Raw genomic sequence first — 26,957 nt, 5'->3', positions numbered from 1 at the left:
CGTAGCGACAGCAGCAATTTCGGCATCATTTTTATAACGCGCTATACACCAACTCAACTCTCCTACGTCACGCCGCGGTGGTGGCGCGCCGGACGCACTTCCGGTCTGGGGCGGTGGGCAGAAGTCGCCGTGCCAGACATGCATTCCTGTGTTCCTTCGGAAGATACGAGACAAAAAACCTGCCTTCTCGTCAAAATGCTGCGACGGGGGCTGTACCAAGAGAGTTAGGAAAGGTTTGAAGATCAGCTTTCATGTGTTTTTGCCCCCTCCGTTCGTCCGAGAACGTGGATAGTAGCCGTGAAAAGGGCAAACCAGGCGCTGTCGAACTACGATTGCGTGTGCGAGCAACACTTTGTGGTCGCCAGATATATTTGCTTTGTTCCAACATGAACGAGAGAAAACCGCCAAGTTGTCCGGACCACCCACGGGCTCAGTGCGTCTTCAAATTCACACGGCTGCCTGATCGTTCGAACTTTCGTCTGCCCTTTCAAACTTGTCTGCTTTTTGTCGTCTGCTCGTTCTAACAAAAGCGGCCCGTAGACCAATCTTTGACGCGGTTATTGCAATAAGAAGTAATTGCAGGCCTGAAAAGACTTAAACAGGATCGGTATAAACAGTAGATACAAGATGTTAATTATTGGTACCGGTGGCCATCACCGACTTGTTACGCTTGGTCTGTTCCCGCTTCCGATTTTCAGTATCGACGTCGATCATCGCCGTTACCTTCTACACTTTTGCAGCACGAGCGACGTCGTGACCGAAAATAGCTAGAAGAATATCATCATGGTTTTGGCGTCCATTCTGCGGCGTTCATGCGAATGAATCGCCGCACGTCAAATTATTTACGAAAAGTTTAGCGGCGTAACGAGCCTTGATAATTTCGCTCAGGCGATTAAAGTGGTAAGACATTGCGATGACGATGTAGAATCGACAATTCCAACGCGAAAAAGAGTATGCAGACTCACACAGACGCCGACAACGTGACATTCGATTGGTTTGTTGACGCGGGACGCGGTGCTTCTTGCCCGTACTCCATTGCGCATACGTTCGAACTGTCGTCTGCTCTTTCAAACTTGGCTGCTTTTTGTCGTCAGCTCGTTCAAACGACAGCGACCCGTAAACAAAACGTTGACCCGGTAATTGCGATAAGAACTAAGTGCAGGCCTCAAAACACTTTTGAAGGTTGGTTTGGGTAAGTAGGCTAAGTGTAAACAGATACAAGAAGATGTTGATCATTGTTACCAGTGGCCGTCACCGACTTGTAATGCCCGATTCTACTTGCGGTTTTCAGAATCGACGTTCACCATCTCAGCTACGGTTCACGCTTTTGCAGTCCGAGCGACGTCGCGACTGAAAATAGCGAGCAGAATCTCATCGTGGGAGTCAGGCTTTAGCGCCCATTCTGCGGCGTCCACGTGAAATGAATCGCCGCACGTCACATTATTCACGCAAAGTTTTGCCTCGTTAGTTTTGCTAAAGCCGCTCAAGTAGTCAGACATTGTTAGCAGGACGTAAAATCAACGATTCCAACGCGAAAAAGAGCACGGGGACACCCACCGACGCCGACAACAACGCAATTCAATGGTTTGTTTATGGGCGACGGCGGGCTTCTTGCCCACCATTCACCGCGCATGCGCGGCGCCGGTGGCGTCCGCTTGGGGGCGCTCCGGTTTGTTTGTAAACATGAGTTGGTGTATAGTAGGTTACAAGTAGGGTGTATATTTTCCGGTTTTAACCGAAAAACACCGATAAACATCCATCGGTGACAGAAATATAAAATCGGTCAAAACCGAAAAACACCGGTGGTTGGATATTTTCGCCCTGGTTAAAACCGAAAACACCGGTCGTTGCATGTTTCCGACCTAGCGAAACCCTTTCCCCGTAGAGGTTCGTCAAACGTGTTATCTCGTGGATTCTGCATTCTTCCAGTGTTTATGCATGGCTTGCACGTGGCGTCAGTCCGCCCTCCTTTCTGGCGGTCAAAAGCGTCTAGGGAACGCATTGGAAGCTAAGCTCTCACACACCTTTCCCCTATTGTGTCTACCATGACCCCCTTTTGTGGAAAAGTTAACGCAGCGGAGGGTAGGCTCTGACGTGCCCTTTCCCCATTGTGTCTGGTCAAGTGGTGTCGGTGCAAGCCATGTATTCAGAGGTTGCCGTGGTTCCTGGAAGACACTGCCAACGTCCGTCTCGTACAGAAGCGTGCGTTTTCATAATTGCGGGTTGTGAACCGCAAGGAACGTGCTGCAATGACGGATGGAAGCCTCTCGAAGTATGCTTGCATCTACTATAATAACCAAGCGTGAAAATAGATGCTTCCTAGAGAAGAAGTGTATGAAATATGTGAATAAAATTGGAAATCTCTTTTTGTGATTCATCGCATTTTTTCCACCGATAATCACCGATTTTAGCCTAGTCGTGAGACGTTCCACCGAAATACACCGGTGCTTTGAAAAAAAATAAACACCGAAAAACATCCGCGATTTTTCTCACAAATAAACACCGGAAAGTACACACCCTAGTTACAAGTCAAGAAGGTAGCGGCAAATGCCCCTCAAAGGGAATTATATATCCCTCCGCCACCTCCGCATCCAATAGCGTCCCATCGTTTCCGTGACTTCGCGGCCAACGCGCGAGGAAGGATATGTTTTATCTTTCAACCTTGACTTAGCATTGTGGAAGCCACAAGAGGGAGATTAGAGTTTTCCCCCTCCGATGAAAACAAATACGACTTCGGGGATTAGCTTCCCCCTCGGAAGAATACAAAGGCTGCTTTCAGGGGCTCTCTTCCCCCTCCGATGAATACAAAGGTCGCTTTCTTAAAGCGTGGGATCGGAGACAAGTTGGCATCACTCTGTAGCCAGTATCTATCCATTGAAGCGGAACAAAGAGCGTTTCCAGTGAACTCTTCTTTCGACTGCGGAGGAATCTGAAACCGGCGCATCACGCTTGCGGGAGGTGCTTCTCCTACCTTCTTAACTTGTAACCGACTATAGAGGTTTAGCTGGCGCTATATAGTGTACCTGCTGCGTATTGAAGCAGACAGTAACCAGTTCAAAATTTACTTCCGGTGAGTCATTTCGATGGAAATATCTGTGCATTTTGTCCCTGCGCTTGACTATACGGGAAAACATTACCAAGACTTCTAACGTAATAAATGACTTCAAACATTTATAGATCACTAAAACAAAAATGTTACTCGGTGTGCTCTGCTTTTAAATCCGTCGCACTAAACACAGTGCTAAAATAGCTTCACACGCAGGTTTATGTACGAGATTGTTGCTACAGTGTACTTGTGTGCATAAAGGCTCTTTCACACATTTGCGTTCGAAGCGACCACTATGCTTACGAACGAATGCAACCGCTACGACTTCAACGACAACTGTACGCGACGACGTGTACGCACACATGCAACCGCATGAAACCACACGAATCAACAGCCAATGAGAAACGAGCTTCAGCTCTTGCTCCTAGCCAATAGTAAGTAACGCAGCTACGCTTACAAACATGGCGGACGGTTTCCTGCCCGACGCGAGGTCCACCGTCCTCACCGGAGCAGCCGGAGGTTTCGGCTACGGCGTACAGTCACGAAGATCGGCTGTGCTCCTAAAATAGCTGTGGAAAGGCTGGCTCAGACATCTGAAACGAACCCGTTATCCACGACTTCGTCCGTTGTGACCGGAACGACCGCTCTGCGCCGCGCGTCGCGTACACTCCTGCAGCAAGCGCAGTGCGTCGGCAGCACGGCAACCGCCTCTCCACCGCCGTCAGCTGTTTCAGCGGTGCCTCTAAAACGAAGGGGACGCGCGACCCCTCACTTGCGTAACAGAAAATAGACAAACCGTCTTCTATGACCACATTTTTTTTTTTTTTTTCAGGATACGCTTGCTGGGTAGTGCATTAAGAAAAAGAAAAAAGATACAGTACGCCGTCTTGCACGATCACGACTTTAATACACAACTTTGCCAACAGTACAAATCTCGCCACACGCCTTTTCTACGATTATAAAAGACGATGTAATCTTAGCAGAGATATGGCAACGTAGAAATATAATTTTGTGATCAGATAGACGTTGCGAGCGAGACGTTGCGAACGTTCAGGATTGCTAACACTATACTCCGCGACAACTTTTCTTGGCAATGCGGTGGAAGGTACCGGGGAGAGGAGGAGAGCCTGCGCACACTCAAAATGGGAGAGAGAACGCAGGCCTGTACCTTCCACCGCATTGCCAAGAAAAGTTGTCGCGAAGTATACACTCCGTGCGACGCGACTGGCGCGCCGCCGCGCGGCCGGTACTGAAAGTAGGCAGTGAGAACCCCAGAGAAAACGAAACCGAAACCACGCCGCGTTGGTTGGTACGCATTGAAGTCGGAGCGGTGCGGTTGCGCTGGGTTCACAGCATGAAGTGCTGCCTGTGCTGCGCCATTAAGTGCTTCAATACTTATGCGTCGTATCTCGTGCGGACAAAGTTTCGCAGTTTTTCACCTCGCCGATGTTTTGTGGGACAGCGACAACGATGGAGCCGTGCCGTACGACGCGAGAAATTTGGTCTCCCGATCATGTCTGCCACTGTGTCGGCACGGCTGACATATTCTACACTGCCGCTTGGCGCTCTGCGTTTGTTTTCGTACCAGTAACGCCTACACGTGTCAGCGCCGATGGGACGAACTGAAATGCCATCCCACACTCACGGTTATGCAGTGCTAATTTCGTTGGAGGAATGCCCTCCAAAGAAGTTCCGTCCCCATCGTACGTGTCGATATTTTCGGACAAGTATGGCACGCAATCTCTACTTCATGAAGAAAGATTCGAACGGTAAAAAAGTGACAAATATAAATCTAAAGAAAACAACAATGAAACTCGAAATCACTAAAGAATCGATGTTTGAGTATGGGAGTTTATGTGGTGAGCTTTCTTTCTTGGTCAGCCTCCTTTTGGATATGGGAACGCTGACACCCCGAGTTCTGTCGACATTTTTTTTTTTCTCGGCTTTAGAGCCACCTATTGCAAAGTGGTTCGAACTGGAAGTACCGTCCGCTAGTCCCTTCCTACCTGTAAAGTGTGCACCTCCCACGATGAGTGGTATCATCTTGACAGCCTTTGACGATCAAAGCCAGTTCCCATTTAGTTACGCCGCCCATACTAAAGTTCCACCTGGTTTCGCCATGCCAACTCTTTTTGGTACAGTAAGTGTTGTGTCAAGTGACAGTCATGTCAAAGTACCTGTGTGCCGAAAATCAGCACCTCGCACAGCGGGTTATTACACAACAGCTGACCGCAAAAGCCCTTGACGGCCAAACCGTGTGTTGGCCGACAACTTTGTTTTCTCGGCTTTGTAACCACCTTTCGTAAAGTGGTTTCAATGGGAAATACAATCTACTAGTCCCTTCCTGCCACTAAAGTCTCCACCTCCCACGACCAGTGGTATTCTCTTGACAGCCTTTTCATGGTCAAAAACGGTTCCCATTGAGTTACGCCGACCAAACCGAATGTTCACCTGGTTTCCCTATGCCCCCTTTTTTTGTACAATAAGTGCTGTGTCATGTTACTGTCAAGTCAAAGCACCTGCGTGCCCAAATCTGCACTTGCACAGCCTGCTATAACACAACAATTCGGGTCCAATATTGGATATCCCGTACAGCTTTATTTCTTTATTCGTTAGAAACCCAACTTTCACACCAGCTGTCTTAATGAAACTTGGCACATTTCGTGCACAAACTTAGTGAACATCTCACTCGCCTCCAAATATTATTGTTCCAGCAGTCCTACGTTTACAGCGACGAGCGAAATAAATTTGCTACTCAGAGCAATTATGGTGGCGGCCGTCCTGCTTTTCGGAAAATTGCTCTAACTCCCTTTTCGGCCGCAACTATATAGAGAAATTACCCCTAAGAAACGACCCAAACTCAATATATAAAAAGTGGAGAACAGCTAGATGCCCTTCTTAGGTTTTCCCCAGGACTCATGCAACGCCACCATCAACGTATCGGCTTAAAAAGCAAAAGTTTCGTCCGTGCGCGCTTCCGCCGCCACAGCTTGGCATACTAAAAGGCGTCGCAGGCTGCTGAGCGCGCCTCACTGTCGAACGCCAGCTCCTCCGCTAGCGGCGCTGCGCGCGTTTTTCAAAGCGCCCCCTATAGTTCCCGCACGGAGTGTATAGGGTGATGAAAACGCGGGAAATTCGAATCGGTACGCACCAGAAATACCTTGAACTTGAGCACACGCATGGAATGCGCCAAAAAAAGGACATCCGGGTGATGTTCGAGGACACATATGTTAAGAAAGCACCACTATTGTCGAAGTAAACAAACACGACGGCACGGGCGTTTCTTCTGCCTTGAGAGTGCCGCCACGAGATCGCCTCACGAGTTGGTGGATCTTCCTTCTAGTACGTGCTGGGTTATCATAACGACACATGACGAAGATTCACAGTCAAGGATAGCGCTTTTACGCGAAACGATGAGCTTCCACCACGCCGTACACATCGACGATCACCACCGACGCCATGTTTGCAGATAGAAGCTGATAAAAGTAGCCCGGCACGACCGGCATGCAACGCGCGCGACCGAGCTCTCCTCGACCTGTGATTGGACTGTCGTTGCGGTCGTTCCCGAAAGTTCAGCCCGGCTCAACTCCTTGCGTTGCGAACGAACACGAACGAAACGACCGTTTGGCGCTTCGTTGCTATGGTAACTCGTCGTTCCAACCGGTTGCATTCGTTCGTAAGCGTTGTGGTCGCTCCGAACGCAACTGTGTGAACGGGCCTTAAGAGCATCACCAAAATGTAAACCAAACTAAAATTTACGGCGGCGCCCAGCGGGATGCGAATTAGCCAAGTCAAGATAAGACGGCAAAAACTACATGGTAACACTGAATCAGCTACTAGCTGTGCATGTAAGCATGTGAACGATCAATATAAAGTGAAAGCCGAGTAATTATTGCGATTTACAATAAACAAGTTTCGTTTTATTCTTTTTGCTCATGCATAGGTGGGAATGTAGTCTTGTTGTAGCTTTCGAGACACATCATGCCTGAAATCTTTGAAACTAAGGGGAATCAAAGAAAAAAAAATATGCTGCTTTATAAAAAACGGTTTGGTCTATCGAGTATTAAAAAGTCACCTTTTATAGCCTGCGCACTTTTATTGTTTTGTGTGTTTCTAACCGCTTATAAAATTGCACGATGGGGTCATTTTCATATAATGACAGATCTGCCATATTAGCAATATTAGCGTCATCGGAATGTTGGCGCACCTTGAGAACACCTTGCACGCCTTTCCAGACTTTTTTTTTTTTTTGTTTCCTTGGATTTGTTGTTTGTCTTTATACACCTTCTGTAGAATACAGGGTGGGCGGGAAGTATTGCGAAGTTAACTAAAGCAATTACATTTTTATAATGCTCATAAGTTGCGTATGAATCGGTACGACCCAAGCGACAAAATTGAATCTTCATATTTCTTCGGCAAAGAGACAAAATGCGCACGCGTCCTCCCACAGTAATGCACACGAGCACCGCAAAAGTAGGCTCGTTTCTGTCGGTTTTAATTTGAAACCCGAAAATAGTGTAGGCACTATAGCACCAGCTCAATCTCTATGGTGTACTTAATTACCTGGATGGCCGACTCCTGTCAATGCCACCTACATAACGCCATGTTTATGCGATCTTTACGCCGCAATACGTCAGCAAACTTCGTTTCACGTCACACCAACAGGCCGCTTGCGCCTACGCTGACACTTTGTGGGGTGTGAGAAGGTGCGTGATCTTGCATAATCTAGATGACTCCACCTCCGTCCGTGTGACCGTAGCCTCAAAACATGACAATTCAACGTAATGGGCGAGCTAGACGCGTGATCTCTGTCTCTCTGCTTCCTCTGGTGTACAGAGCATGCACTTTTAAATGGAGCACGGGAGCTGTGAGCAAAATATAGCCCCAGCTGTCTAATAAAAATTAAAAAAAAGGAAAGCGAAATACGAGCAAAACACCACAATTTGTTACCGATAAGCACGGCGATGTATCAGAAATTGACGAATGACGTCGCGAGTGACATCGACGGTATACGCGCAGGCACCAGGGCTGGCTTGAGAGAATCAGCGTCTTAGCTGAGACTGCGTGAAAGAAAGCCTGCCAAGCCCGGGACGCGCTAGCCCTTGAGACTCGACTTCGCGTGTCACTCCTCCCGTGCCCCAACTTTAGCAATGTTTTTTTTTTTTTTTTTTTTTCAGTTTTGGTTATTTTTTTGTTTCTGTAGCAAGCCAGCCCAGAACACCTAACCGCTTGCTCTAGTCGCAGGTGGAAAATGTTCACGCAGCACGATTCTTCTTTATATATACGACAGCTAGCGCATGGAGAATTGAACCAATTAATGCTTATATGTAGGGTTCCGCGTTTTCGGTTTCTATTATTTAAAAATTCGGCGTACTTTTTTCGGTGTTTATTTTAAAAATCAATTTTCGGTGTTTTTCGGTGTATATTTATGCCCAAAAAAGTTTATCGGCTTTTTTTCGGTGAATTAAAATAAACACTAACGGACACCGGATCAGACGATCCTTTTAGCTTTGATATTTGTGATCATTTAAAGAATAACTGCACAGATACATTGAAAAAGAAATTGACACTTTATTTGGCAAATGTTTACAACTGTAAAAGAAACAACAAAAAAATACGGAAGTACAAACAAGTCAGATATGAACCCTATGCCCCAAAAACATGGAACTTTACCTTCTGTACATCGGGATTACGTGATGTTATTATAGTACACACACATGTACCCTACCCAGGATTTCATTGTTGATCCGCACTTTTGTTTTTCTTTTTTTTTTTTTTTTTTTGTAAATATGATTCTTAGCTTTGAGAATGACTCTTAGCGTTGAGAAGCTTTGAGCTTCTCAACGCTAATACTGGACACTGGCGGGCTGAGGAGATGAAGCGCTGCTTGAGCGAAAATCGGCCATTTAACCAGTTGTGACCGCCAAAAGAGACACGGTGCGACGTTTTGAAGCACAACACAACATGCAGAGCGTGCGTCCAGTCTTCCTTACAACGAGTTTGAAAACTGGCTCGTACATGGCGAAGTCATGGGGCATTTCGGACTTTAAGTTCCGATCGATGATGCGCACATTAAACCATAACGTCATGATTGCATCCCTGTATCCCATACATTCGGACACGTTTCGGTCGACACTGTCGTTCCACTTTTTCGCCACGGTGCTGCGGTACGACTGGAAGGTCAAAGTGACCCTTTCCGGCTAAATCTGAATTTTAGAAAATAAATTCGACGTACTTTTATCAGTTTTTATTGGTTTAAGTCGAAAATGGCGAACCTACAAACTGACCTTTTTCGGTTAAAACCGAATTTCTGAAAATGGATTCGGCGTAATCCACTTTTATCGGTTTTTATCGGTTTAAACCGAAAACTTCGAACCCTACTTATATGTAATGGACACCAAAGTCTGATTATTTGAAAGAGTGGTTCAGTTACGCCGGCGCAATACCCTTCACAGTCGAGCAGCGCGACTCCAGACATTGCTTCCACAACACACGCGAATCGCTGAAGAAAGTTAGCTGGGCGGGCCGCGTGTTAGACTGGCTGCTTTCATGGCGCAGTGCGGCTGAAAATGACGGCAGCAGATGGGACCAAAATGAAATGAAGGGTGGAAGCGCCGTTCTACAGAGATGAAATACGGTGCAAAAAGGAGAGTAAAAAATAGTATGTGCTCTTCGGCACATAAGTCGCTGATAAAGCAGTTGCCAAACATTCTTTGACTGGCATACAGTGCGTCAAGCAGCAGTTTACACCTATTTAAAAGAATACCTACACGTAAACGTGGAAAAGATGCACACAGTGTGACCTCACAAAATAAAAATAACCTTACAAGGTCACACCCAAGCAATAACCGTGCAATATCGTACCCCTGCATACGACTGTAGTCCAAAGAATCCATACGCAAGCACTCACCTTCCACGATCAAATTTTGCGGCGCCTCGACTTTGCCGACGAAACCAAATGCGGTATCTGGAATCCCCGAAGACGTTGACTGCGTCTAGAGATGGCGTTCGGTGAATCCGTGCGGTTGTCCACCGTCAGCGAAACAGCGCGCGTCACTAGGTGCCAAACAACCGGCATACGACGGTATCAAACAGTATCACCGCTGCTTACACAGGGCAGCACAGGCAGCGCACCTACGTCGCGACGTCACCAACGTGTATTGCGTGCCCCCGAGGCAAAAAACGCGTGACGCGCCAGCGAGTCGGTGCTTCTACGCGTGCGCCGAGAGAGGGCTGCTGCTATCAGGACGCAGCGACGGCAATGAGTTCATCGCCCACGTGTTCTCCCGCAGTCATGGCAGCCAAGGTCGACCGTGCGGCGAATCTGCTCGTACGCTAGCTCGGCGCCTCAGCAGGTGTCTGGCAGAATCGAAACCACGCTCGAACGCTGCTTCCGCCGCCGTTACGTGAACTATGATCACAGAAAGCCTAAGAAACGCCGGGCGTAACCAGTCCCAAGTCTTTCTTTTTTCTTTTTTTTTTTTATTGTCGCTTTCTGCAAATACTATCGCGTAATTAGTCAATAGGGACGCCGAAAGACGAATAGCGAAGCAAGGATCGTGTACATGTTAAAGAGAAGCTATATAGGTCCTTGATTTCGAACAGACAGTAAGGTTGTAATGTAGACACCTTAAAATGTATTAATTATTTTGATCTTATTAGTAGGAGCGTTGCAATAGGCCATGAAAATTTTGACAGAGACGCGCCTGTTGCGGCACGCCCACGGCAAGGAAGCGCAAGAGCGGAGGGAAAGACTGGCAAAAGTGACGTCATCAGCAGGGTCAGATGAGCCTTGCTCGCCACTAAGCTGACTCTGGGGTGCCGTCAATGACGTCCCGACGCTCTGGACAGAAAAAAAGGCGGCAGAGAGGACCGCCACATGCCCGGCGGCAATCGCTGCATGCAAGCATTTTTAAAACTAAATGCGGTTTGCGTTTAGTTTTAAGACAAGTGCGATAATTGAATTCGCAGGACAAAAGGCTATATAGAAGTCCGCTCCCTTGGTATAGTCATCTTACAGTGACTATACCAATCGGAAAATAATAAAATAAGGATGAAAGCAGTGTTTTACACGTTCCTCGTTCCTTTCGAATTTTTGGAACTCGTTCCTGTTACAACTTCCATCTGTGACAAAGAATCTCGTTCTCGTTTCAGTTAAAACAATAGAACGTACCGTTACACATACGGTGTTTTTTGTATTTGCTGATTACCATATTTAATCAGATCAATCGAAGTTTTTATATGTATAAAGTATGTGCAGTATATCCCGTCAAATGGCAACATACAAATTTGAATGCCGTGATAAAAGGGCGCCTGGGTAAGTAAACAAACGGAAGCAAGGTTCCATTTGTTGATATATTCACCTCTAAAATTTCAGCGTTTTGCAACAGTCATGTTTATGGAGGACGATTCAGACAAGCCAAATGTATACTCTGAGCCGGGAAGGAGGAGCGCGGCACATTGCGCAAGAGTTTTACAACAACCTCACACGCTTCAATCTAACAAAGTTCCGTGTTCGAATTTAAAAACAGTTGCTTCTCGATTTTGCTCCCCGCAAAACGAACCCGTTTGTTAGGTCCCAGGACCTTCGGGGAAACTGTGTTCTGTACATGTATTCTTGTATGTTTTTTTTTTTTTTTTTTTTTTTTTTTTTTTTTTGTGACGGGCTCAAAAGAAAACAGGGGGCCCGCAATGTTTACGAGTCCCGGACGCGACGCCATCAGGACTCCGAGAGGTCTCGCGTAGGTCCCAAGATCTGTAAGCCAGTTCGTAACTATATATGTAAATAAATCATATATATATATATATATATATATGTATATATATTCGTGACCTTCATCTGGCTGTCCCTCTGCCACTACATCTCCGTTGGCCAAGGCGGAATTGGGGGTTGCCATCATCACATCGGCGGCAACCCAACAAAGAACATCAACCTCTCTCAACGACACCAGAAGAGAGAGAGAGAGGAGAGAAAATTAACTCCATTCTTTTCTTTTTTTTTTCTTCTTTTTTTTTCTTTTTTTTCAGAATTTTCTTGGCAACGCTAAACAACCTTTACACCGAGTGTAAAGGTTGTGTTCAACCTTTACACTCGTGTTCAAGGAAATGGCGGTGTTCAAGGAAAGGAACCACTCGAAGCTCTTCATCAGCGACAGCGAAGTACACTCAGGGGCGGATGCAAGAATTTTCTGAGGGGGGGGGGGGGGGGGGGGGCGGGAAGGGGATCAGGTGTTGGTCAGTGTACTATAGACCAACACGCGGCCCTGACGTCACGCGGCTGCGGTGGCGCTGTCGACGGCACGGCGCGTGCGCACACGCTTCACTCCTTCGGAATTTGGTTTCTGCGCATGCGCAGTGCCCACACCTGGTGTGGGCAAACGCGGGCTTGTTTGTAAACAGCGTGTCGGTCTATATGTTTAGGAACAGCTCCCCTCTCCCTCGTTTCGCGCCCTAAATTTTACACATGCAGAAATCAAGAGGGGGGTCAGGACATCCGGACCCCCCCTCTAAATCCGCCCCTGATGTACACTGCGCGAAACAGACAGCACCAACAAGACGTCGTCGAGCTTTCCAATATATCCAGATTCATTATTTATTACTTTCTCTCTCCCTCTCTCTCTATTTCTTCCTCTTTTTCTTTCTTTCCCTATTTCTTTTTATTTATCTTTCTCTTTTCAAGTTTAATATATATTACCTTACTAGTACAAAGGCCACTAGAAAAGCTGTGAGATGTGGCGAACATGAAAAGGTGGAAGTTGAAAACAAGTGCAGGTTGAAGACGCGCGTGTAACATTTTCGATGCTCTCCGAAATTGAACCAAGTGACGTAAGGTAATGCGGCCGAATCAGATTTCGTATTTAATTATCTAATGGCTCCAGAGAAAGCAAACTGAATTTAAAAAATCATTTCGTGCGTGTAAATAAACACTTGTGACGATGAGCCATGTTGAACGCGAAATAAATGCATTCAAATGTCCGATGACACAGCCCTTTAAAAACAATGGTCTGTCAAAAGCACGGCGGAGGATTAGGATAATAGCATTTTAAAATCAACGCCGTTGCATTTGATAGTCTGATATCGTTCTTATTGCCGCCGGTAAAGCGGAATTTACTGCAAAACGTTCCTGTCGTTCCTTTTATATCTCTCGGCGATCCAAGTGTATAGCCCGACGGGGCTAGGTCAGAACCAGCCGAGTGGCGTTTTCTGCTTTCGGGCGGATTTCACCGCCAGGCAGTTGTCCCCCCACCGAAAAGATAAAATCATTTTACTGTTTTTTTTTTTATATGATTATTGGACACGTAGGCTACCACACGCCTCGGTGAGGTCGGCTTTCAAAGATTAGCCAAGTTGGGATTGATGCTTTCATCAACGGAAATAAGAGTAATGTCAGGTATAGTCAGTATTGATGGGGTCAAGAACGCGATGACTCCAAGCTTCCATTGTCCACAATCAAACTTGTCACCGTCGATTCAAACGCGCACCATCAAATCTGTCTTTTACAACTGGTCAGTCTTACCTTGACGTCAAGGGTAGGAATTATAAAAAGTCACGGAACGCTTTTGCACTCTACGGGCCCGAGCACGAGCCTCTCGCTTGAAAGACTGTCATGGTAGTTCGTGAGCTCATGGAACGCGAACCAGAACCTCTATAATCGGTGACAGGTTAAAGGCCACGGTCCCACTGAATGTGGCAGTTTAGGTACTTTTTGGCAGGTCATTACTCATCTCATTATAAATACTGTTTTGTGGGATTGATGTCATTCGAAAGGTAATGCAATCCTCTTTCATTTGATATTATGCATGTGTTGGATTTTACTGTTCATGCGCGTTTGTAGCGTTGCGAATATGACGGCGCGGACCCTCACTTGCTCCGCTAGTTCATGTTTTATGAACGATCCATTAAAAATAGCACGGTTCCAATATAGCAGTTTTGTTAAGATGATGTCGGAGCAAAATGTAACGATACACTTTTTTGGTATTTGCACTACTTTGTTTTTTTCATCCCTCCAAATATTGCCCTAAAATTGACATTTTTCAGCACAAATATGTTTTTATTGACAAGCGCTAGAGCAATGAAATTAGCTACAGATATAGTGCTTATAATTGGTAATATGCAAAAAAAAATTTAATGTTGTGTAAAAATTTTTTGTTTAGATATTTTATATCAAACGTAGCACTTTTTTGTGCTTTGAGTCATCGTAGTTCAAATGCCGCTGAGGAAATATTTAAACTATGATAAAATATTTTATAACATTTAGAGCTACAATGGTTGCCCAAAAGGTGGACGATGGCTTTTTTTCATTTTCAAAGTTATAACGCTCCAGGAGCCCTTCAAACTTACCTGTTTTTGACGCATATCTTTTTGGACATCAAATAGATTTAATAGCATCTAATAACATTTATTGTTTGGAATAGACATACATTGCGATGTATTAAATTTTCACAATGATCTTGCTTTGGTTTCAGAATAGGTGTAGAGCTTAGCTAATTTTAAAAACAATTAAAACTGTTTGGGTGTTTTGTTGCGCTACCTGGCGGATGGCAGACAAAGTGCTGATTTCTAGTGTTCGAAAAATGTCTGAGGGCGGCGTTGGCGTCTGTATCATCATCAATCGCCGTGTCTTTTTACCTTCACATTTAAAAAATATATTGGAAGATTTACTATCGATAAATGAATGGTTTACGTACTGGGTCAGGTTAATAAATCTAAGACAAATAATTACACACGCGTAGCGTGATATAATGTGTTAATTATTCGATCTGATTAAATCAATAAACAATAAAGACGAAGAGGATAATAATACACCCGAGTTCACTTCATGCCTAGAGTCACTGAATGAGCTTTAAAGTATCGGCACTCCGTTCTCCAAAATTGTTTTGGGCGCCACCATTTTGGGTCCTGTTCAGTGCAAACGCAACTGCCGATCGTCATGATCCAAAAGCACGACTTCCTCAGCATTAGATGCGGTGCTAGGAAGCTGATGCAATATTGCAATGCTCTGTCGCGAGTAGTTTAGACATTTGGGGGGGACGCAAAAGCGTTTCCTGTGATTTTAAATAAAGCTTCAGGTAACTGGCAACCATGATTTTAAGCCAGAATATGGCCAAGTGTCGTTACTCTGAACCGTAGCTAATTTACTGGCACAAGCGGGAACAATGAAGAAGAGGCAGGTGTCAAAAGGTAGTGGCTTGTGGAATCCACGGGGCTTACGTCTTGGCCCCTCCAGGTATTAGAAGCCTCTTGAACAAGAGCATGAATAGTGTCATTAAATAAGCTACGCGTCAGAGTAGCGACACTTGGCCATATTGTGGCTTAAAATCATGGTTGCCAGTTATTTGAAGCTTTATCTGAAATCACAAGAAACGCTTTTCCGTCTTCCACTTTAAACAGTGTGCGACAAAGCGAAGCAACATTACATGAGCTTCCTAACACCGAATCTAATGCTGAGGATGTCGCACTTTTGAATCATGACGATCGGCTGTTGCGCCTGCTCTGCACAAGAGGAGGAAGCGGCCAGGTAGGAGAAACGCGGGTTTTATGTGCGACCGTTCTAACCGTCTCAAAAGAGAGAGCGCGCGCGCTTGCGCTGGTTTAAAAAAAAAGGCATCAAAAGAAAAGAGGCGGCACGCTCTGCTCTTTGTTATTATGCGTCTAATTGCAAATTGTTGTGTGTATGTTTATACAGCCGGAAGTTAGTCCGCCTTAGTGGGCGTCTGGTGTCTCAGCTGTAGATGAGCAATTTAGCCAGTGCGGTACAACCGCAAACCTGGTGTCTTTAACGTGCACCACGCAGTAGTGATACACGACCACACGCCGGTAGGATGCTCTTCCAGATCGAAACGGGCAGGGGCGGGGTGGCTTCTGCAGCTCGAGCTTTCGCTCCAAGTGCTCCGAGCTGGTGTGTGCTAGACCATGCACTCGGTCACCGACCCCCCCTCCCCCCCGCCCCCCCCCCCCCCCCCCCCTTGTGCGTCTAATTTATATACAGGTATAAGTATTTGCAGATCGACGATGGACGTCGATCGTCTTGAGGTAATGTAACGTAATAACATTATATAAATAATAAACTTGTTGAAGGACTCAACGACTCAATTTTTTAATTCTTGGATTGTAATATGGCCGTAGCCTATTGTACTGCTGTTGCTGAAGAGCAATATGAGGTGACGAGGTAATGATTAAATGATGAGGCTCTATAATGACGACGACATTAGTGAGTGTCGAACCACAACGTACAGTGCCATACTTGTTTCAAGTATCGTGTACCCAAAGACTTTTTTCTACCGCAACAGAATATGGTAGAATCAATGAGGATACTACTTTACAACTGTACGTGGAACAGGAAAACTGCACTGTGCAGAAGTGCGGCTTATTCGTTAATAAGAGGGACGGATTTCTAGCAGCATTCCCTGATTGATGACTTGGAACAAATGGCCTCATTGACGTAAAGTGTCCCCGTTACAAAAGATTCTTGAAGCATACTTAAACCCCAAAGGAGTATGAGGCGAAAAATAATAAAAAGGAGCCTGGTGTGAAAGGTCCAAATCACCCACCATGGCTTCTACTATCAAATACAAGGGCAGTTACACAATACACAAAGAGAGCTTTGTGATTTAGTTATATTTACACTCAAGGACGTTGATATCCAAAGTATACAGAGAGATGACACCTTCTGGTCAACCAACATAGTGCCTTTTCTACTCAAGCTTTACATGGAAGGCCCGACTTACGCTGAAATTCCTTACGTAGACGAGTTGTCCGACCGAATAAACTGCAATTACTCCCGATCTGGGAATCTCTCGATCTTCGTTTGTAAGCCATAGTATCATAAAATCGAGGAGTGTGGCTCTTCGTCCACCGAATATTTCTTCGGCGGGTGTTTTTACCGTGTAAGAGGAGACCGTCGCGTGTTGCTGGAACAACAACCTGGTGATTCTTCACTGAACTGCTTCTTCCGTAAGCTTCGAAAGGGATTTTTTTGTTTCGCACACCATCTGTTCTGCATGTTCGTTAGTTGCAGGATGGTATGGTGCACTAATGTGATGCCTGATGCCGGTTTTTTTTCTTCAAAAACTTGTTTATTTTGTTTAAAGCAAGATTTGGCGCGTTATTAGAGAAAAGTATTTTCGGTAGGGCAAAAGTAGGTAAAAGAGACCGTAGAACGTCGACGACATGTTTGGACGTCGTGGCAGGCATCGTGTAAACTTCCAGCCACTTAGAGTACGCATCGCCCATGACTCTGCAGATGCGGATACGTTTCGCCACCCACCGATTGAATAGTGGATCGTTTTCAGTTACTGTTCATGATGGCGTTGGACTCAAGGAAGACCTCGAGTCTTTCCAGAAAGTTAGCCTAGGTGCCAGGACTTTTATCGAAAGCGGTAAGTGTTCGAAACGTCGACAACGTCGGTAGCCACGTGTTGTGCTTGACACTGGACACTTACCATTCGCTGAGACGAAACTTGCTTGTTCGTCTGCCACGAGTCGTCCGATATCAGGTCATCACCGCAACACCATCTCCCGACAAAAACGCATGTCCATAGTTAGCAATCACGTGAATTTATAAATTCCCGAACGCTCAGAACTTGCCGTCGCTAAACGCCATTCATTCATAGCGTCATCATTGCAAATAAACGCCTCCCTATTTCTTCTGATGGTTTTCATCATATTCCTCCTAAGCTGTACTTACAACATTATGTGTGTCGGTACTTCCGAACATATTGCAACGGCGTTTGTTTTCTGGGAACCCCCCCCCCCCCCCCCCCCCCCCTGAAATGTAACAACCTTTACAACATCTTCCGAATCCCATGAAACACAATATATTGTGACGTTATTTTAGTCGTCATTAAAATGGTGAGGTAAGTACCGTAAATCGCGAAGCCGTTCACTAGACGTCCGCTTCCGCGGTGTCTTGGAAGATTGAGTCTATTGAGCGTGCATTCCTGCAGAAGAAATGTTCATTGATAGAATATTGACACGTCAATCAACATTTGATTCCTTCTTGGTAAGATTTATTGCGAAAGCTCGTTACAACCGCCGAACCGCATCTTCCTATATCAGAGAACAATTTATACCCAGCCTGACATTCTCGGATACATCCGTTTGATGGGCCACGCTACATGAGCTAGCTGAGCACAGCTGGCAGCGGCGCGAGCAAGGCCACGAGGGGAACGTGATGGTGCTCGAGCCATCCCACTGTTAACCAATGTTTCGGCTACCCCACGGGTACGTGTCGCCATCTATTGGTTGAACTAACGCCTTGTTCAAGATGGCTGCCGTGGGACCGCAGCCTTAAGGGAAAAACAGAAAATGCCCCACAAATGGACAGGTATTCCTGCGCGAGCCAATCAGGTCCAAGCGTTTTCGTGATGTCACGATTTTACGAACCAATCTCCTTTTTCTTCGTACGAATATGTTCAACATGACAGTCTCGACCTAGCAACCATACACCAACTTCTCGCAGCAATTATCCCGCTCTTTGCTATGGTATTTTACGTACCCGAGTTTACACCGCAAAGTGTTAACGGTATTGGCTTTCGTCCACAGTAGTTTCTGTGCAACGACGTGAGCATCCAGCGATAATATCCCCACCGAAAAGTTCGAGCCGAGCGCCAAGCTTAGCACACCGCTAAAACGCTGCGCCGGCCGTCGTCTGCTCTTTTTTTTTTTTTTTTTTTTTTTGTGGAGGGGATATTTTTTGTATAGGTCCAGCAGCCTCATGTTGCTTTTCGACATGCTGCCGGTATCGCCGCTTTTGTTCGTTGTGGACACCGCGAGGTGAGGTGAAAGTGTTGCGGTGGTCGATCATTGGTGAGAGCAGTGTGTACACTGCGAGAGATGGGCATGAGTGAACTGCCAGAGCAGCCAGCACTACGGCCAGCACCGAGTTGCTTCAACAGACGTCGTCTTCATCTTTGGTGGCGCTACTGTGGATTAATAAATAAGGGCTGCCTACTGGGACGATGTCTTCAGAGAGTACTATTCATTCGTGTGTGAATCGTGGCACCCTTGGTAAGTTTTCATCGCGATCAGTCACATGGTAGGCATTTTCAGTCGGAATAACGAGCTGTTGCATATATGAAGCAATGATAAAGCCAGTGATCTGTACGGTACAAACCTCTCCTTGATGTAGTTTTGGATTTGGAGGTGTTTATGTTTTTTTTTTAATATTCTTCCGAGAAGGTTACAAAATATTACCAGCGCCAATAAAACGGAGGACAGGAAAAAATGAAAGACGTTTACAATCCCCTGTAACGCCGAATTAGAGCGCAGCTCTTGAGGAGGAGGAAGGAAAGGTACGTAGAGGAGGGTGTGCCCCTCCTACTCATCCGTACCCTCCCCTCCTCCTCTTCTGCTTCCCTCCCACTTAGCGGGAATTTTCGGCTAAATTTGCCGCTAAATTTAGCGGGGACTTTTTTCAGCTAAATGTAGCGGGAAAATTTTTCCACAAAATTTAACCAGGAATTTTTTTTTTCGTTAGATTTAGTGGGGAAATTTTGCCGCTAAATTAGCGGGCAATTTTTTCCGCTAAATCAACAGGGGAAATTTTTCCGCAAAATTTAGCGGGGAATTTTTTCCGCTAAATTTAGCGGGGAAATTTTTTGACTAAATTCAGCGGGGAAATTTTTCCGCTTAATTTAGCGGGGACATTAACCCATAATGCAACGCGCGGTGACGTCATTGATGACGTCAATAGGGACCTTCGTGATGTCACACGTGACGTCACCTGTGACGTCATTATGGAAAACGTCCTATAATGCAACGCGCGGTTACGCCGCTCAAGCCGGAAACGGGCGCCTAAGAGCTGCGCTCTAAAACAAGGTACACAGAGAGCAAAATTTTACTTTCATAATTTCGCGAATCTTGGGTAGTGAGACTGGGATCTCCGCTGTTCTTTCAAACATGCTTGGTTCTCATTATGCTTGTCAGTCGCTGTTTATGCTGCCAAACAGCACTGTTTTGAGTCTAAGACATTAGGCTGGCAAGCTGGTTGTTATTCGACATACTAAAACCCGAGACGGACGCAACAGAAAGGGGATGGAACACAGCTCTGTATTTAAGACGCGTTTGAGTTTTGTTCGAGACGCTGGTTTGTCCCCTTTCCTGTTGGCTCCATCTCGGGTTTCAGAATGTCGAACTGCTTCGAAGCACAGGGTATGCACTACACACACACAACGCCTACTGTTAAAAAAAACACAAAATGGACGGAAGCTCTGAAGTGCAAAGAAATGTTATCAATAACGGTCAAACGGCAGCGTTTGTTAGCAAATCCGTTCCTCAACCCAACTTCCGGCTGGCAAGGCATTCTGTGACATTTGTCTGGGTGTAACGTTCTGTCCACATTCTGACCAACACGGTGGCCAGAATGTGGACACTGAACTGGATCAGCTGCCGAACTGATTTCACGTGCAAGGAAACTACTGCTATCAGCAGTAAGCTCAATGCCTGGCATTCGCTGTGTAGTTGTACCAGGGACAGTCGGAAGAGCACCAGCATTCTCAAAGTCTCTACCGTACACACTTTACGCTTATGAGAGGCAACAGGTGAACATTACATTGAGCACAAACACGGCACAAACACATATCAATACAACGGAACACCACACTAACCCGAACACTACACTTATGCTCTGCGTTTCCGTCTTTTATACTGGTCGTTTTGAACGAACGGAATTTTTCGATGACTGAATAAACCATAAAAAATATTCCCAGCATGTTGATTTTTTTCCAGCAATGTCATACCTCTGAGAGTATTTTGAATAGCTCAGGGGATGAATCTCTTATTAAAAAAACAAACGCTGGATCATTCCGTAATTATTTGAAAGCCAATAAATCAAGCCGCTCCAATGCGGTTCGAAGCCATGAGCTTGTTTCACCGCACGGCACGTCGTAGCCTGTATTTCTATTGTAGTGTTTTTTTGTTTTTTTTTTTTTTTTTTTTTGTGCTGTTCGCGCAAAGCTGCAATTGCCGTCGTGAATTAATCTCTGTAGAGCGGATATTCACTCAGCTGGAAGTGATGCTTCACGGGCTGAGAAATCGCTTTTCGATCAACTTGAATGCAGTCAAAGCCGCGACTTGCGGCAGGTGTTAAGTGTATGGAGCTACGCCGTGGCGAGCTCGAAAACTTCTAGCACTCATCCTAGCGTGCCACTTGGAGGGCAGTTTCTCCAGGAACCGTAGTATATATTTAAACAGCAAAATAAAGGGTAGCTTTTTTTTTTCGATTTTACCTACTATTGTTTTTTAATGCTAAAATTCCACACTGTAGATATACGTACTTTCCGTCACGATTTCGTACTGTTGTCCTTGCCCCAGAGCGCAATCGCTCTCGGGGACGAGACAACCGACAGTCACATTGGCCACTGTACGATAGGAGCTTATACTGCTCAGACCAGCCTTCCAACATGACTATCCGCACGTTGATCGATTGCACGTAATCCCTCAAGCGGTATTAAACTTTTTAATGTAAAGCGGAATGTCAACCTGCGACACCCCGCCCCCTCCGATCACGGCCCGACCAGCGGCATCAATGCCCGACCAGTTTACGATCTCATCTTGTTGTTACACCACTGATACGCAAACACACGGTCACATCGGCGATAATTCCAGTCTTCTGTTCACAACCTACAACACTGCCATCACGATGTTGCAGCTATGTTGCTGACACGCACAAATACAGAACCACGTTGAAAGCCGGTTGCACTCGGCATCGGAAAACAGAACCGAACTCAGCACGGAAGGCACCCAGGCAGCCGGCAGCAAAACCTGCCTGTCTTGGACGCAGTTCCTGCGGTTTACGTAACGTCGAGAACGTCGACACAGTTCCGCGTGGTTTCGCTACTGCAGTTCCGTGCCGCGCAAGGAGTTGGTGCCGCGTGAGTCCCTTGGTGCCGCTTGAGTCCCGCAATCCGCAGACCATAGAGATCATACATACTAACTCTAGAGGAAAAGGTCCGCCATTTTCCCATGCATTCTGGCTGCCGCAAGCGGCGAAGCATGCAGGCAGACCCTCGGGGTCCTACATGGTTACCAACTGCCTTCGATTTCACAAATATATCATCAGAGCAGTGTCATGAACTTCAACAATCCACGAACTTACCAATGGAAAGATATTCGCGTTCCTTTCAAAGCTTTCTTTTTGCATATCACGCAGATGTACGGCCTTCCGATAACCAGATAACCAGATAACCCGATAACCAGATAACAGGCTTCGGTTATCTGGTTTAGTTTAGGGGTGTCGCGAACTTTTTTCGAGCCAGAATTTTAGGTCGAACTTTCGGGGTTCGACGAACTTTCGAAACTTTTCACCAGATTCGACTGGTTCGACTTTGTGGACAGTGTGGCCAGGGTGTCGAACCGGAACCGAACCGAACCGAAAACCGGAACAGAACCGTTATTTTTAGCCGAACCGGAACTGAACCGAACGGAAATCTTCGCCGCCATCTTGGAACTGAACCGGAACCGAACCGAAAAAAAATATAACGGTAACCGGTTCAAAACGGTTCAAGGTAATCTTTTTTTTCTTCTTTGCTAGTATCACAAAATGAACATATGGGAATAAATAATTGGCGGGTGTATTTCTATCTGTTGATCGAATCGTCATATACATAATTGCAACGTATGATAAATTGTGGGTTTTCATGGCACCTTTGTTGGCACTATGATCAACCATGTGTCAAGTTGTCACGTGACGTCATGGTGTCAAACATGTTGTCAAGTAATGTCACGTGGCCTCGTGACGTCACGTAACTCACTGCGTTAAATCAATTTAATTTGAGGAAGTCACTAGGTGTATTAACCTTGTTGACAGCATGACGTAACATGACATCACAATTTCGCACCGAGAGTCACGTGACACCGTGACGCAAGCGATTTTCATAACCCCTAGTCGAGTGCTCGGGTTCATGACAATCAGCATGGCCAAACATTCAGGTAACGGCTCATGTCAATTAGCTATGATAATCAATAGCCCAACACTAACAATATCTAAAGCTCAGCCCAAGCTTTTGCTTTGCAAAACCTTGCAGCCTAGGGCATGACTGTGATGAAAACTGGCGGTATATAATTAGGGTCAGATCACGTGGCCGCTTGTTCAAATTGCGAGTTGAGGAGATATCGACAGCTGTCTCTGTCCTTTATTTTTTCTGCATCTGTTATTAGGGGAAAACTAATGGATGTTTCCGCAACCTATCAACGTCAAGGGTTATTTCTTAACACTATTTATTGAAAGTACAAAAAAAATGTTGCAAGACCAATGTTACATTATTGAGGCATTGAAACATTTTTTCGTTGTTGCTGAAGTATATCCAAAAGATGTCCCCGAGAATAGAAGTTTTGAAATGACTAAATGCGACCTATTAATATGACGTTACATAGAACTACACTTGTGTACGGAAGGAATACCTAAAGAAAGAAGATATTTTAGTGACGTGAGAGGAACAGCCGAACGTTGGCAGTCGCTGTAAGTCTCACACGAGCGTCGTTCTCAAGTTGTTGCCCAAGTTTCGACCCCTCTGTATTTTGTTTAAATGAGTTATAACATATTTATATACATTACTAAATACTACTGAGGATCAGTCCCTAACGTTAATAACTGATTGAACTCGGCTTTGCTCTTTTTTCTAGGCAATGGTAGTCGCCGAAAAAATTAGAGAAATATGAGCATCGTTCATCCCCTCAACTCGGAGCCAGAAGCGGCCACGTGGCCTGGTGCCTATCTTATGCCGCCAACGTTAATCATACCCCCGCGCTGGAGTTTTAAAGGAAGAAAACGCGTGCTGGAGCTCCAGGCATTGTTAGAGTTCCCCGTCCATGAGTCGCGCTCGACTGTCGACAAGCGGGTGGTTTTGATCCCGCAATTACGACATCAATCTTTGAGAAGGCAAGACTAAAAGAAATAGTCTCGTTCAATCCTCGCAATTTCACCGCGGCAAAGAAGCTTCTGAATCAGTGGCGCCCTGTGCGAGTACACTTAGACCAGGGGACCAGTACGCCTCGGAAAAGTCATGCACATTCCAACCCGATATCGTTTCATGACCCCTTTAAACTTCACGGGGTGCAAAATAAAAGCAATGAAAGGTTGCGGTTAACAAGTGTCAAATAAAATTGTCGAATTAACAGACACATATGAAGGAGTCAATTCCTCAGGAATACTTTCAGCCTTTCCACTCTGGTGAAGAAGGAAGGCCAGAAATGCTGTACTATGGTGGGAATGAAGTAATGGCCGGCCGCAAGTCGGCAAGCCAGACTGGAAAGGCTGGAGGGGTTGCCGCCATTTATGAGCGACGGTGGCCACCAGACAACTGGCAAGCCGGCTGTCTGGTTGCCGTCGCCATTTATAGATGGCGGTAACGAATGACTAGCCCTTAACAGCACCGCTGTATAAAGAAGTGCGTGTGTGTGGGGCCTGGAGGGGGGGGGGGGGGGGGGAGGGGGGTGTTTTAGAAACATACTGTGTTGTAAAGGTTCCTCTTCCCTCCATCTTTGGCTCAGACCAAAAAGCGTGACCCCGGGAACTACTTTGATTGGAAAAGCGCTCTTGCCAAAAAGAACGTTTTTGTCGTGCCAGACGCTGGCGCCGTTCCTCACGACGATGCACTAAGAATAATAATACTAGCCTTTCAAATACTTTTCTTTCACTGAGCTTGCACCTCCTGCAGCGTGCCTTTTGCACCGTCGAATTCGACTTTCTCAGCAAGAAGGAATCAGAATGACCACCAGCAGTGTGATAACGGCACGTGCATACCATGCTAAATAGTTCAGCTTTCTGGTGAAATGTGATGTTCGCAACACTAGCCATAGATGCCCTAATTGTAAATTTGTGAAGTATTTATAGCAGTCTCGCGATGAGATATGGCAGCCTAGAAAAATGTTAGAACGCATGACTATTCTAGCATAGTGCTGTAAAGTGAGGGCCCAAAACAAGTGCAGGTAAAACCGAATATAACATTTGCCTCCCGAGGCAGTATTTCGGAAGTTTCGAGCTCATGCAAGCTGATGAAATTTAATACACTAAGATTTCAAGAATCTTTGTCTATCCTTCACGCTATTTATGTAAAATCATGAATATCGTTGCGTGCATCTTAACGTATCTCTTTTTGCCGTAAGGTGCTCTGGAAGGGATTTTTTGAAAAACATAACATTAATTATCTCTCTCTTTTTGAACATTTCGTGTATCTCTCTCTTTTTGAACATTTCGTGTATTTGACTTCCAATTCATCATGTGAGCATAGAGTCCTTTTTAGCGTACCCTGCAACCCGATGTTTCACACTGCCAATCAGCAAACAGAGAAACACTTTTACGTAGACTCCACAGCTCGCGTAGTTTTGAGTATCGTCCTTTGGCGTCGGTCTCAAGCGGTTATGTGAACTTTATAAAGTAAAATTTTTTTTATCAATGTAAAATATATTTAATTACAATGCCCCCCAAATTATTTGAAAGCCGTTCTGCCAATCTTTTCCGGCGTTTTTATCCTTGACAGGCACGTTGTAAGTGATATGGGACGGCCTTACATACATTTCTGATTTTGAAGCTAATTTAAATAACTATGTGTTCCTCACACATATAACTTCTCAAACATATAGAAGTCTGTTATTGCCTTTTTTATCTGGTGAACATTAGTTTTATGTGTCTGTGGGCTGGAAGAAAAGAAAGTAAACAGGGGCGCGCGGTGGAACTATGATGATTACGCACGCAAACCGTCAGAAAGTGTCCAATTAAGTAGCTGCCTTGTCGAGTAGAACGTGAAATACTACTTCGTTTTACTAAACAAAATAGAATTTTGAAGGACGCTTAAGCTTCGCCTTTAAAAGTGGAACGTGATCCCCTCAACGGGCCTCGTTTGCATTGCATTTTCATTTGCCGCGCAAGCGTGCCTCGCGTGGCCTAATGAAAAGCGTCTGACTCGCAACTAAAGGGTTGTGGGTTCGAATCCTGCCTAAAATTTTTAATTTTTTTCTTTAAGGCAAAGGAATTACTTTCAAAAGTAAAATCATTTGAAACATACGGTGACCTTTATTTCGCATTACATATCACGTAGTTTCTGTGGGAGGGGAGTTCCTACTTCCCTTTTAATCGTGGTGACCGGAGAACTGGCGGGATGACGTCGGGAAGCAAGATAGTTATCATTACCTGTCGAGGCTCCTAGTCTGGCATTATGAACAAGGCTTTAGCAACATCCACCAGGTGCCCTTTGCTAATTGTTTATTTCGCTTTAAAATTCCTTTTGTCTTTTTCAACAAGATTGGTGTGTCTGATGATATACTGCTCCGCTGAACACATATAGACCGAAAAATTCGCCAAAATTTTGTAGTATCCCTCTAGCACCCATGCTTAGTTTTGTGCATAATTTACAATGTCATGCGAGCTACTGGCATGAGCGCCTCGCATGCATTTGTACGAGAGCACAAGTGAGTCTCGTGCTGTCACTGTGGCTTCGACAGCATCGTATACTATACAAAATGGATTATAGTCTGCAGAATTATAGACTAACTGTCCACACTTGGAGTGGGTCATATTGGCAATCTGGGAACCCCAATGCAACAAGCTGCGCTCTATTCATGGTGCAGGGCAGTTCGAGACTGACCCTACGTGACTAGCATAGAGATGTTTTAAGTTGTGTGCATATTCTTGGCTGTATTCGGCATAACTGCATTGAAAAGTCCACATGTGCGCAAGTGAGAGCAAGGTTCAATATTTTTGTCGGTGAATTGGACAAGAAATGTAACCCTAGTGGTATACTTCTGCAGTTGAGGTCCTCGACTGACGCGTTGCAGCAGTTGGCCAACGCATGTGCATCGCGCGAATCTGGTTTCTGTGCACGTGCTGTGCCTGTTGTAAGAACGGCTGACTGGTCGTTAGTAGATGAAGCCAACAACAGCATTTATATACAAATATTTACATTAAGATGTCCGG

General features: G+C 45.5%; 1 long non-coding RNA gene across 1 annotated transcript in view; it reads right to left on the bottom strand.

Moving 5' to 3' along the window:
• Window positions 1–10,410, bottom strand: part of LOC8037263 — a 29,801-nt gene extending 19,391 nt beyond the window's left edge. Inside the window, exon 1 of the long non-coding RNA XR_006078098.1 lies at window positions 9,957–10,410. This is a non-coding gene — a long non-coding RNA (uncharacterized LOC8037263). The remainder of the gene's footprint in view (window positions 1–9,956) is intronic.
• Window positions 10,411–26,957: the final 16,547 nt, after the last annotated feature.

The sequence above is a fragment of the Ixodes scapularis genome, unplaced genomic scaffold (genome assembly GCF_016920785.2).
Source record: "Ixodes scapularis isolate PalLabHiFi unplaced genomic scaffold, ASM1692078v2 PGA_scaffold3__209_contigs__length_174095766, whole genome shotgun sequence".
NCBI lineage: Eukaryota > Metazoa > Arthropoda > Arachnida > Ixodida > Ixodidae > Ixodes > Ixodes scapularis.
The sequence above is the reverse complement of the archived record's forward strand: the minus strand, read 5'-3'. Positions and strand labels throughout refer to the sequence as shown.